Source organism: Mustela erminea, chromosome 6, assembly GCF_009829155.1.
Source record: "Mustela erminea isolate mMusErm1 chromosome 6, mMusErm1.Pri, whole genome shotgun sequence".
Classification (NCBI taxonomy): Eukaryota; Metazoa; Chordata; class Mammalia; order Carnivora; family Mustelidae; genus Mustela; species Mustela erminea.
Window position 1 is genome coordinate 128,988,638 of NC_045619.1, and position 12,440 is coordinate 129,001,077.

Sequence of the window (12,440 nt, forward strand, 5' to 3'; positions counted from 1 at the left end):
AGAGAAGATCATTCTCAGTGGAAGCTAGAAACTAGGACTTCTCTTTACTCCTCATCGGGATTTTCTCACTGGTTTCTATTCAGGAGGAAGCGAGCACGTCGCCATTTTGCAAAGCTGTGCGTCCATCTTCCTCACCCATTCGCTTGCTTTGTGCGCTACTCAGGTCGGTGGGGTAGGTGTGAAGAGATAGAGAAATTCTATTTTTCTGGTGTTTCCTTCATTTATTTCCTTCTTTTCTTCCTTTCCAGTCAAGGCCTCTCTATTTGGTAACCTCGGAACACAACGTTAAGGTATATTTATGAACTTGGTTTGGAATTTCTAGGCCCACCTACTTGTTTCATTTATGTTCAAGGTCTGTTAGCACTTTATTCACTTTTTGAGAAATAAGCAGTTCAAGCATCGGTAACTTTTTATTGCACTTCAGGATGATCCTGTTGGAGATGTGGCTTAAAGAAGACTTGCCAAATTATACCTTAGTGACATTCTACAGTCCATAGATTTTCTTCCACCAGCATAAATCGTGAGAGTGCCTCGGGTCTTTCCTAGAGTTTCATTGCCATTACTTATCACCATGAGAAGTTTAAATCTACAATTCTTGAGGTTATTTTCCTAGATCAGTAACAATAAGAAAGTGAATCCACACTGTTAAGGTCACAAACATTTGCTAGGTTGTCCTTCTCAATGCATGTGCAGGCTGCCTCCCGTCCTTGTTTTTAAGCCAGGGTTTATAAATAAGTAGATTTATACCAACCTTAATAGAACTGTATATTTTATGCAAGAATTAAATGCTTTACGACATGAACTGTAACTCAGCCCATTGTAAACTTTGGTGGCAACATGGATTTGAAACTCGACAGTTCTCTTGTATTTGCTTCCTAGGTTTCTGCATGCAAGTGATGACAGGTAGGACTGAGAAACACTGCCTTTTGACTTCTAGCATATAGCAACTGAGAGTTGTAGAGTCAATAAAGCTGTAAGTCTCTTCACTTAATCTGTGGTTCTTCTGAAACTATTATCTGAAACCTACAGCATCCCACCATGAAAAATATTTGGTAAATTTATGTTGTGATGTGTTACAGCATGTAAATAATTATAACTTCTCTGCAATAAAACATATTTATACGAAAGTGATTTATGGTGATTTGCGTGTTTATCAAAAATAAAATTTATTTCACGTAGCCAACTTTAGAGGGAATCCCATGTATCTTTGGCTTTGGTACACTTATGCACCTACATCCTCTTATGCCCATCTACAGACTTATTGATTTGCTAAATGTGGCCTCAAACATACAGGTCATCCTTTGGAGCCAATAAAACCTCTTAGGGCTCATGATTTTGATTTAAGAAAGTTCTTCCCAAACAGGAAGTAATCCAGCTACCTTTTCTAATTTACTGAACACACATAGGCCATTTGCCAAGCAATGATGAGGATCTTTAGATGAACAAGAGTTCCCATGTCCAGTATCCAATCATCACTGTCTTACTACAGAGGAGAGCCTGACTAATTCATGGAGTCAAGAGAGGCTTAAGAGAGAGGGCAAGCTCCCAAGGCTGAAATTCTGCAAAGGCATAAGTTATGAATGGGAAAAGGTTTAAGGCCGGAAAGGTCATTGTGCTCAGCCTTGCATGCCATGCCTCAGAGTAACCACACCTTCATCCTGCAGTACCGGGAACTATCAAAAAGCAGTAAACTGGGTCATAAGCAAGTCGTCGAGTAGAAGAATCATTTGGGGAGCAGCCCAGGGATGGACTGAAGCGGGAAGAGACCGCAAGCTGCTAGATGAGCTAGAATACCAGCCCAAGAGTCAAGGAAAAGGAAGGCGAGGACCTAAGAAGGAGAGGAAAACATGATTGGTTATTTTACCAAATTGGCATCTTCAGATGGGTTTGGTGTTACATTCTATGAGGTCAGAAATTCAGGGTCATCGATAACTATATCCAATATAATTGCTCCTTCCAACTTTATGGACATATTGAGTAGTTTCCAAAATCTTTAAAGCCCTCTTGGAAAATTTGTAGACCTCATATCACCTGCTCAGGAGAAAAGCTGTGGAAAAGAATACAAAACTCATGCTACGAAAAATCTTGATATTACCTAGACTGGGAAAGGAGGAAAGGGTTTGCTGCAGTAGGTCTTAAATTCCCATGTAGGAAGGCAGCTCTCTGAAGCCAGGGAAGCAGATGTGCAGCAAGGGGGCGGAGAGGGAGCTGGATACCCCCTTCCCTCTGCAGTCACCTTTCCCGTAACCAAGTCGCTGGGAATGCCCTTCCCCATCTCTTCACACTGTGTGTGTCCTATATTGTACATACTTTAGGTACTGAGACAAAGAATCAGCGTTTTGAGTTCTTTGACCCTAAAGGACTAAAACAAAAGCAACTGGCAATTAACAAGTCAAGAAAGTCAAGTCTACTGTTCTTTCTTGTGTGATAAGGTGGTCTTCTCAGTGTTTGTGGGACTGCTTAGCTGATGGCTCTGTTATTTTCTTACATACGCATGGTGCTAGGCATTCTTTCTTTGTTCTAAATGTAGAACTTTCTGGTAAAAGATATTTCCTAAGGGAAATATTTCCATGAGAAATGGCCTTTATCACACAGCAAGTAATAATGTAAATCTGTTATTCTAAAACAATGCAAGTTGGTTAAGAATTTCTTTCTCATTTCAGCATATTCCATTCCTCTCCCCCTGAATAGTTATAAAGACAGAAATAAAATATCTTTCTAATTTTGGTTACTTTCTCTTTAAATATTTGTTTCTTGGAATGTACACAAAGTCCAGGCACATTGTACGTTCTAACTGAATATTAATTGGTCAGAAGGCAGATGATGAAATGTATGAATTGGTTTTTAACTTCTCTCTCTTCCTCTGTGATGTGACAGTGGTACTTTGTCAGAAATAAAACTGGCCAAATGAAAATGGAAAATGAAAGATGAATATAGAAAAACGTCTTTGCATAATAGTCACATTCCTAGAAAGAAAAATAAGTTAAACATGCAAACAGAAAAGCTCATGACATCTTCTAGAATATACTCCCATTTCAATTCAAACAGCAATAGAAAAGGGGGGGAAATGCCCTATTTTGAGCACATAAGAGAAAGATGCATAGTTTTTCCCCAAATATGCCATGGGATTTTATTTCCCTATGCCCTTTGACTTGCTGTTTGATCCATCTGAAGTTTATTCCCCCCCTTATTTTCCCTGTCCACACCATATGTACAAATGAATACTAGTGTGATCATATAATTTATTGTCCAAAGAAAACCTTCAAGCATGAAAAGGCAGTATTATAATTGTGCCTGAATAACAACGTAAACTGGGACTAACCTAGGAAACCCTGGGTGTTCCAGTGTTTACCCTATCCAAGGAGCAGCACAAATGTCCCAGTCCCTCTATGGGAAGCCTTTGCAAATGTCCCAAATCACAGTGAATTCTTCCTTCCTCTGTGCTCACCTTAGGAATTGGCTTAAATCTGTGATTACATGGACTCACAATTTAGCTAGTTAACGTACTTCTCTGAATCGTCTGCCAAGTTAAGAGCTCCTAGAGAGCAAGGAATTCTTTATTCATTTATCTATCCCCAATATCAAGCGGTGTGTTTTTCTCTGAGTTCCCTAAATATTTGCAAAATTGAAATTTTGATGACTAACCCATGTCTAAAATACACTTGGACAAAAAGAAAAATTCATGAGTTGGATGAAATCTTGATGCAAAATATCTCAAATGTTGAATACTAATTAGTCTTCCGTCTACACCCTGACAGTTCCTGGGAAAAATCACAGATGATGACAGACTGTGATACATTAAGTCTAACTCTCTAGCATCATAAGGTAAGTGTCGCTTTGTCACCATGAGGGAGAAACCTAAGGTTTGGGACATAGAGTGGTTTGTTAGAGCTATAAAAGATACTTCCATATTTCATAAAAAATAAGTATTTGGTTATAGAAAATTGCTCTTAGTTATTTGAACTCTTTCTGAAAAATAAAGTGGATCAGGATCTATAGAAGACATCCACGTAAACATAGATCCTGCTATTTAACTTCCAGAAGTTTCTGGGAAATGACATATTTGAACAAAGTCTTTGGATGTTTTACTGACTACAAGATTTCTTAGCCATACATTACATGTTATCTAGAAATAGTCCTAATATGCAGACAATATAAAGGTGCTCTATTTGAAAGAAATATGTGCAGACACATAAGCAACTTTTTGGTAACTTGGAATAGTATAAAAGTTATCCATATATATGAGTTATGTATATAACTTATATAAGTTATATATAACTATATAAATAGTGATGATATTAAAGATCATGAAAGATACTTCTCCCCTTATGTCTTTTTTTTTTTTTTTGAGATTTTATTTATTTATTTGACAGACAGATCACAAGTAGGCAGAGAGGCAGGCAGAGAGAGAGGAGGAAGCAGGCTCTCTGCTTAGCGGGGCTAAGCAGAGGCTCGATCTCAGGACTCTGAGATCACGACCCGTGCCAAAGACAGAGGCTTTAACCCACTGAGCCACCCAGGCACCCCTCCCCTTATGTCTTAAAGGATAGTAACCATGACCACAAATGGTGACTGGTGTAGCTTAAGAATGTGTCCTTCTGCTTCTTACATTACTCCGTACATAAAGTAATTGGGAGACTTGGATTTATTATTGTAGTTCTCAGGCCAAATTCAGTGTCAGAATCATGCAAATAGGGACACCTGGGTGGCTCAGTGGGTTGAGCCTCCACTTTCGGTTCAGGTCATGGTCTCAGTGTCTCAGGATTGAGCCCTGCATTAGGCTCTCTGCTCAGTGGGGAGCCTGCTTCCCCCTCTCTCTCTCTGCCTTCTTGTAATCTCTCTCTCCATCAAATAAATAAAAAATCTTAAAAAAAAAGAAAAAGAAGAATGCAAATAAATCAGTACTGAACCAGGGTAAAGGGTGGCTTGTAGGCAAATTACTTTCTGATGCATAAGAAAACTGTAAGGGGGAGGGAGGGTTGTTCAAGAATACTCAGGTACAAATTCCATTTCATAACAACTTGAATAAAATTAGAGTTGGCAGATTGACTCTTCTGGAACCACTTGCTGGAAAGCTGGGAAGGCTGTTATCCAAACATACATAGGCACTGTCCCTTTTTATATCCTCCAGCAAAGATACAGAAGAACCCTCTCTTTGCTCAATCCTGACAGTCTCTCCCCGTGCAGAGAGAGCTACCACACAGAGCTGTGAACACTCCTCAGTGGTTAGAGACCCAGGAGCCATGTAAAAGCTAGAGCAGAACATACCTCCCCTGGTGCTCTTATACCTACTTGCTGTAATTGTATTTCTATAACTTCAAGTTTAAAAACATATTCAAAACATAATTTCAAAACATATAAAAACAAAAATTTTTTTAAAACCCATTAAAAATTTTTTTGTATATTGGGAGATATTTTAGAGATTTTTATAACATGTACAAATACTGGTAAATGTTGCTGATATCTAAGAGTATAATGAAAAAAACTGGGAGTTCAAGACTGTTTCTGAAACCTGGTTCTCCTATAGGTATGTTTGGTTTGAAAAAGTCTCTTCAACTTCCTGTGTTTACATTTCTTAACTTGGACAATGAGAGATCTGGGGGAGATGGCATCTCAGGACCTCTCCAGTGTGTGTGTGTGTGTGTGTGTGTGTGTGTGTGTGTGTGTAAAATTACACTCTGGGTTTGAATGTATTTAAACTCTTTTACTAGAGTATATACAACTAAGCAAACTCCTTAACATTTGGCAAATTTAAAATCATCCAGAGGAAGAAGACACACAAATGAAAGGGAATAACAGTGTGATGACTAAGACCCATCCCCTTGATTTTTGATATATTTTGTACTAAGATAAAGTTAGAGAGTTCTCATATTCTGGGGGAAAAAAGCCACAGAATATGTATTTCAAAAAGTAAAATGAAGCTAGAGCCATGCCCTGAATCAGAAGCTAGAAAGCAGTTTGCTTTCTGGATTCTTGTTCCTTGGTCAACATCTCACTATTACTCTTTGCTAGGAATGAATAGCTCTGCTTCTTTAAGAAGAAGTAGCCCATGTAGCATTAGAAGACTCATCAAAATATTTTGGGGAGACCAAGTTTTAAATGAATTTTATCATCATAATGACATTTAATAGGGTCAAATATAGTGTAAAACCCTACTATGTAGTAAGATCAGTGGATAATTAATCCAGAGTCAGTTTTATATGACAAATGCCTACCCTTCCAAAATGATCCCCAGAGTACACCAAACCATATTCTCCCTTGACACTCAGCTGAATGTCAGCTTGGACAATAGGTAATTACTACTACTCAGAAAAGAAATAGAATGAGTAACACAAATTATGTACTCTTTCTCCACATTAATTGTTTACAACTTTTTCATTTTATTGAAACATAAAAAGGATAGCATCAATTTAAACTTGATTTAATTTTCCTGAGATCGGGCATATTTTACAAGCAGACTTTACATCCTACTACTCCTCCCTACATTGAAAGAGCCGATCTTCTCCCAAGTCCGAATATTGCATAAATGCATCATGCACCCCTTGCATTTTATTTCTCTGGTAATTATCCCCTGTTGTTTCATAAAGCTGTGTTTAACTTAAGAAATTTTTATTATCTTTGATCCCAAGGGGTGGTTGAAATACTGGGAATGAAGCAAAGACCGCTGAAAGCCCATGTTGTGCAAAAGCAAAGAATTTGGTTCTCTATATGGGATAAAAAAAATATTTGTAGCAGGCAGTGGACATAAGAAAATTAAGTTTAGAATAATTTTTTTTTTCTGGAAATCCCTTCCTAGTTTCCAGTTGAAATTAATGAAACTCAAGTTTCTAGACCATTTGGCCTGGGACCAGAATACACAAAACAACAGCCATAGAGTTGGCATGAATGGTACAGAGATTCGGAGATCAGGTTCGTTTTGCTAAAGGCTTCCAGTATGCAATTTGAAGGGTTAGGATTTTTGTCCAGGGGGTTCACCTTTGGTTTTTTTTTAAAGAGATGAATATCTATGGGGCACCTGAGTGACTCAGTCAATTAAGCATCTGACTCGATTTCAGCGCAGGTCATGATCTCAGGGTCTGTCAGGCTCTACTCTGAGCCTGGAGCCTGCTTAAGATACTCTATCTTCCTCTCCCTCTGCCCCAACTCAGCCCCCACCCTTTAAAAAAAAAAGACTTGAATATCTAAAGATATCTAAATACTTTTTTAATTTTTTTATATTATATATCTAAATATATTTAGACTTCAATATCTAAAGATAGTAAAACAGACAGTAGTAGTACAGCTAATAGCAAGAACAAAAGGAGGGCAGGGCTAACACTAAGCAAAACTTTTGATGTTGACAAAAATATGAATAGACCCAGCTTAACACTCTGTACTATGGTCTAGGAGGCCAGTACTTAGTTTATCTCAGTGACTTAAATGTTACCAAATATAATGTAAGCTATGTTGGCTCTCAATGTGTTCTACATGACTAAGATTTTTCATTTTAGTTCTGATAGTGCATGTGAAAGCCATAGGTCTCTGCATTATTTCTTTCAATAAATCAATGGAAACTATTGTTTCTTGGGTATATGAGATGGGGGGTTGGAGAGGAGCAGCTTGTCTTTTTAGTTCCCAGGACTCTAGATCAAGGAAAGCCTTATCTAACAGAGGGTCTGTCATGAGATGGTAGACACTGAGCTCCATATAGTGACTAAATAGAATTTACTGTGTGTTCCTTAGAAAAAGGGGCATGTGAGTATTTTGCTTGAGGAAGGAAGAGAACAAGAATATGGACTGCTTTCCCTGTAAGAATATTCTGCATACATCCTTGCCCGCTGGCACATGATTTGCAAGGCCTTCCTGGGGAGAAGGGTACTGCCTTCCCCTACTGACTTCAGGCTCAACACAGTCAAGCAAAATTTTCAGAATTTTCATGTGGTTCTGGCTTAGTTGTTTTCTCCCTGCCTCAAGAACAGCATGTCCTAAATTGGAACTTCTCCTCTGGCCTAGATCTCAGAATAAAAAAGACATGTGGAGCAGAGCCACAAAGAGCCCAGCAAAATCACAGTATCTCCATAGCCAACACATAATATGAGCAAAATATGAAATTTTGTTTTTGTGAGCTACTGAGAATTCAGGGTTGTTTGTTACCACAGCTTAACCCAGGAAAAGCTGACAGATACTGAAAGTCTATTCAATTGATGGACCACACTGTAGCCTAAACTCCATCATTATAGTCCTTGCTTTGAATCTTTCCACCATGGAGGTAATGTGAGGAGGAGGAGGCCATGCCATGAATAGAATATTTATTGAGGAGATGAATCGCCTTTGATAGAGTAAGAAACCATCCTGCTAATAAGGATCCATTCTATGAAGGATCTACCTCATAGTTTCATTCTAGCTACTGCTTGAGGTAACAAGTGAGTGGAAGGTCTATTTTAAGTACAGATTTTGAGTCTACTCTTGGAATGTCCCAGCTTTATCTAGTACTATGGAGTCAGTAATACTGAATATACTGGGTCAGTAATACTGAACCTCTTTTGGTGTAAACCTCTTCATGGTGGGCTTTGAGTGCACAGAAAGTTTTAACTGTATAATGGCACTACAGGAGAAGAGAAATTACAAAGTGAAGTGATCTGCCTCTCATAATGACATGTTTGATCCTATAATACCCACCTGGGGAGTGCACATTGAGGGACAGAATTGCATTTTCTGACTTCTTTTAGCCAATTTACCTGAATGGTCACCCTTTCTTAAAATTGACATTGCAGAAGGTGATGCTCTGGGACCTAACAGCAAATAAGCCATTTTTGTAGCCTGGTTTCTGCTTCTATGTGCTTTATCCCCTTGGTCCGAGAGGGTCACTGCATTTTTTTAGGCTCTCCTACGATGTAACATTAATATAATTAACTTGTTTGATGTTTATAGACATCAAACATACACACTGTTCTATAGAATAGACACTAGACCCTGAACAGTTAGAGAAAGATGATAAAGCATCATTTCTGCTCCCTCAGTGGCAAACACAGTTGGTGGTTCTAAGTGGTAATATCTATGTTTTAATAGCAATTTGTGAAAACCCAGAAAATTTCTCAAGAGTATTCCTTTTACACTTTTGCAATCAAGAGTCTAAGTTAAAATCCAAAGGAAACTGAGCATAATACTATCATGAGGATATAATTCTACTTTTTCCTGGAAATGATATTTTTTTTTTTACAATTTTATTTACTTGAGAGAGCATGAGAGAGAGAAAGCACAAGCAGGGGCGAGGGGCAGAGGGTGAGGGAGATGCAGACTCCCCACTGAGCAGGGAGCCTGATGTGAGGCTCCAGACTTGATCCCAGGACCCTGGGATTATGACCTCAGCTTAAAGCAGACGTTTGACCAACTGAGCCATTCAGGCACCTCTAGAAATGATCATTTAAAAGTAACATTTGAATCAAGACAACTGCAGTCTATTTGAGAGAGACACTTTCCACATTAAATTCAGGCAAGAAGATCATGAAAGGACAGTCTATTTCACTGAGTTGTTGGTTTGGTCTCCACAATGGGCTAACATTTCTTTCCAACCAAGTCGAATCAGTGAATTTTTATTGAGCACCTTACATGAATTGAGAACTGAGTTTTGAAGATCATGGTCCCTCTCTTTAAGATACCTGATGTTCTTTTTTGAATCTGTTCAGTCCTCCCGGTCTACCCAAGAAACAGAAAGTTGATTACGGATTAGGATTCAAATCCTTTTGAAACAAGTTTAGAAGTGTTAAGACCTAATTAAGATATTAATATTTTGGTGAAAAATCTTTAACCTTTTATATCTAGCTTGTCTGTGAGACCCCTGGTAAGCGTCCTCCAAGTCTAGTCCATTAAAAGCTGAAAACATTTGTGTTTTCAAGATTCTGTTCTCTTTGGCTAATGCCTGACCTTTTTAGAGCATCTTAAAGTAAGAAGGATATAAAAATAACCTGGCATTTACATAGGACCTCTTTCCACCTCCTTGTTTTATTCACCAGTGTGTCCTCCAAAAGGCACATCCCATTCTATGACCCAATCATATTTCTTCCCATCTTTTTAGTTTGTCAAGAAAGTACTTATATGCTTATTTCCACCTTCATTCAAAATAACACAATTCCAGGGTACCTGGTTGGCTGAAGCATCTGCCTTCTGCTCAGGTCATGGTCTCAGGGTCCTGGGTTGGAGCTCAATGTCAGGCTCCCTGCTCAGTGGGGAATCTGCTACTTCCTCTTCCTCGGCCCCTCCCCCTGCTCATCTTTTAAAAAATTATTAAATTAACACAATTTTCGAAATCTGCTTAATTTGCATCTCAAATGAAATAGAAGTAAATTATTCAATATCTCTTCACCATTTAGCAGCCACACTTTCTTGATTTTTAAAATTCTCTTTTTAGAGGTGCCTGGGTGGCTCAGTGGGTTAAAGCCTCTGCCTTCGGCTTAGATCATGATCCAGGGTCCTGGGATCAAGCCCCGTATTGGGCTCTCTGCTCAGCAGGGAACCTGCTTCCTCCTCTCTCTCTGCCTGCCTCTCTGCCTACTTGTGATCTCTGTCTGTCAAATAAATAAAAATCTTTAAAAATAGATAAATAAGATCAAATTCTCCTTTTAAACTTCATCTAACAGATATTTGGTTCCCTCATCTTGACTTTTTATTTCTGGTTTTTGTTTTATTTGCATTATAATACCTGTGTTTTCCACACGTGGGGAGTCTAACAGCCTCAGGGTTCCGGAGCAGCCCCAAACTTGGAGGGGAGCTAGTGATTGACAAAGACTGGCAGGAAAATAGCCAAGAAATGCTCCAAGTACAGAAAACAGGTAAAGTACAGAAGGTCCAGTGGGAAAGAAGAGCCTGATGTAAATAGATGAGGTTGTTAAAGCCTAGAGCCAGGAACATCAAACTGACAAGTATCAGAAAAGAAGGGGAGGGGAGGAGAAGTAGGAGGCAGCAGGGAATATAGCAGAGGTGAGTAGTGACGGGTCAGCAAAACGCAGACTGACTGACTGTTGTCCCAAGGGCCCTCGACCAGCAGGGCCATCTGGGGTCCTGAAATGTAGAGACAAAAAACAAATAAAACAGAACCTTGAACAAACTCTGAAAATCATGATGTTATTTATTGCACAATCATTATACGTATCATCAAATACTCAACACGATGGAGTATCGCTTTGCTCTCCTTCACACCTTTATATAAAACGTATACGTCCCGGATCCCCAGTGAATAAAAGGGGCCTCCAATCGCCAAACTCACATTGTGACCTGTTGTAAAAGGTGTCATACTCACTGGAAGAAAATGTATTCTCTTCCCTTCGGGAGTTTACAGTCCAGCAAATAGGAAAGGAATGTAACAGAAAAATATAGTTTTTTTTTTAATTAATATTCATGAAAGGCCTAGAGCTCACAAAATTCTTTTTTTTTTTTTTAAAGATTCTTATTTATTTGACAGACAGATCACAAGTAGGCAGAGAGGCAGGCAGAGAGAGAGAGGAGGAGGCAGGCTCCCTGCCAAGCAGAGAGCCCGATGTGAGGCTCAATCTCAGGACCTTGGGCTCATGACCTGAGCCGAAGGCAAAGGCCTTAACCACTGAGCCACCCACGTGCCCCAAAATATATAGTTTTTCAAAGGCTGTATTAAAAATATTTTAATTTTTGGGGTGCCTGGGTAGCTCAGTGTGTTGGGGCCTCTGCCTTCGGCTCAGGTCATGATCCCAGGGTCCTGGGATAAAGCCCCAAATCGGGCCCTCTGCTCAGTTGGGAGCCTGCTTCCTCCTCTCTGTCTCTGCCTGCCTCTCTCCCTACTTGTCTATCAAATAAATAAATAGAATCTTTTAAAAAAATATTTTAATTTTTTTGTGAATCAAGTCTGTGACAAGTCATTCTGAAGAAATAAAGCAGTTTTCTTGGAAATTACCTTCATAAGATGAAAAATCCAGTTACTGTCCCTAATATTAACCTAATTTTTAAATTTTCATTTAGAATGTTTGGCTTGCTTAAGGGGCTTTCAGAGCACCATATAATCAAGAAGGAACTACTGTTCAGACTGAAGTAGGATTACCCTACACTTAGATATGTGGAAAAAATGTAGTTTCCTACCCCCATGTCCCGCACCCCTCCCACCCCCCTGCCCCGAATGCTCTGCCCTTCTTCCCAGCTTCACCCTTCTGGGAGATAAGGACAACTTGGATTTGCAAATTATTAGTATCTCGGTGCCTTCTAATATAAGCAATTTTCCTTTTTGTTTTGTAAGCATTCCGTTCTTTTTTTATTGTTGTGGTAAGAACACTTACCAGGAGATCTACCCTCTTCAGTTTATTAAATGTGTATAACACAGTATTGTTATCTGCAGGCACAAAGTTATACAACAAATCTCTGCAATTTATTCATCCTGCATGACTGAAACTTTATAGCCATTGATTAGCAACCGCTCATTTCCTCCTCCCCCAGCCCCT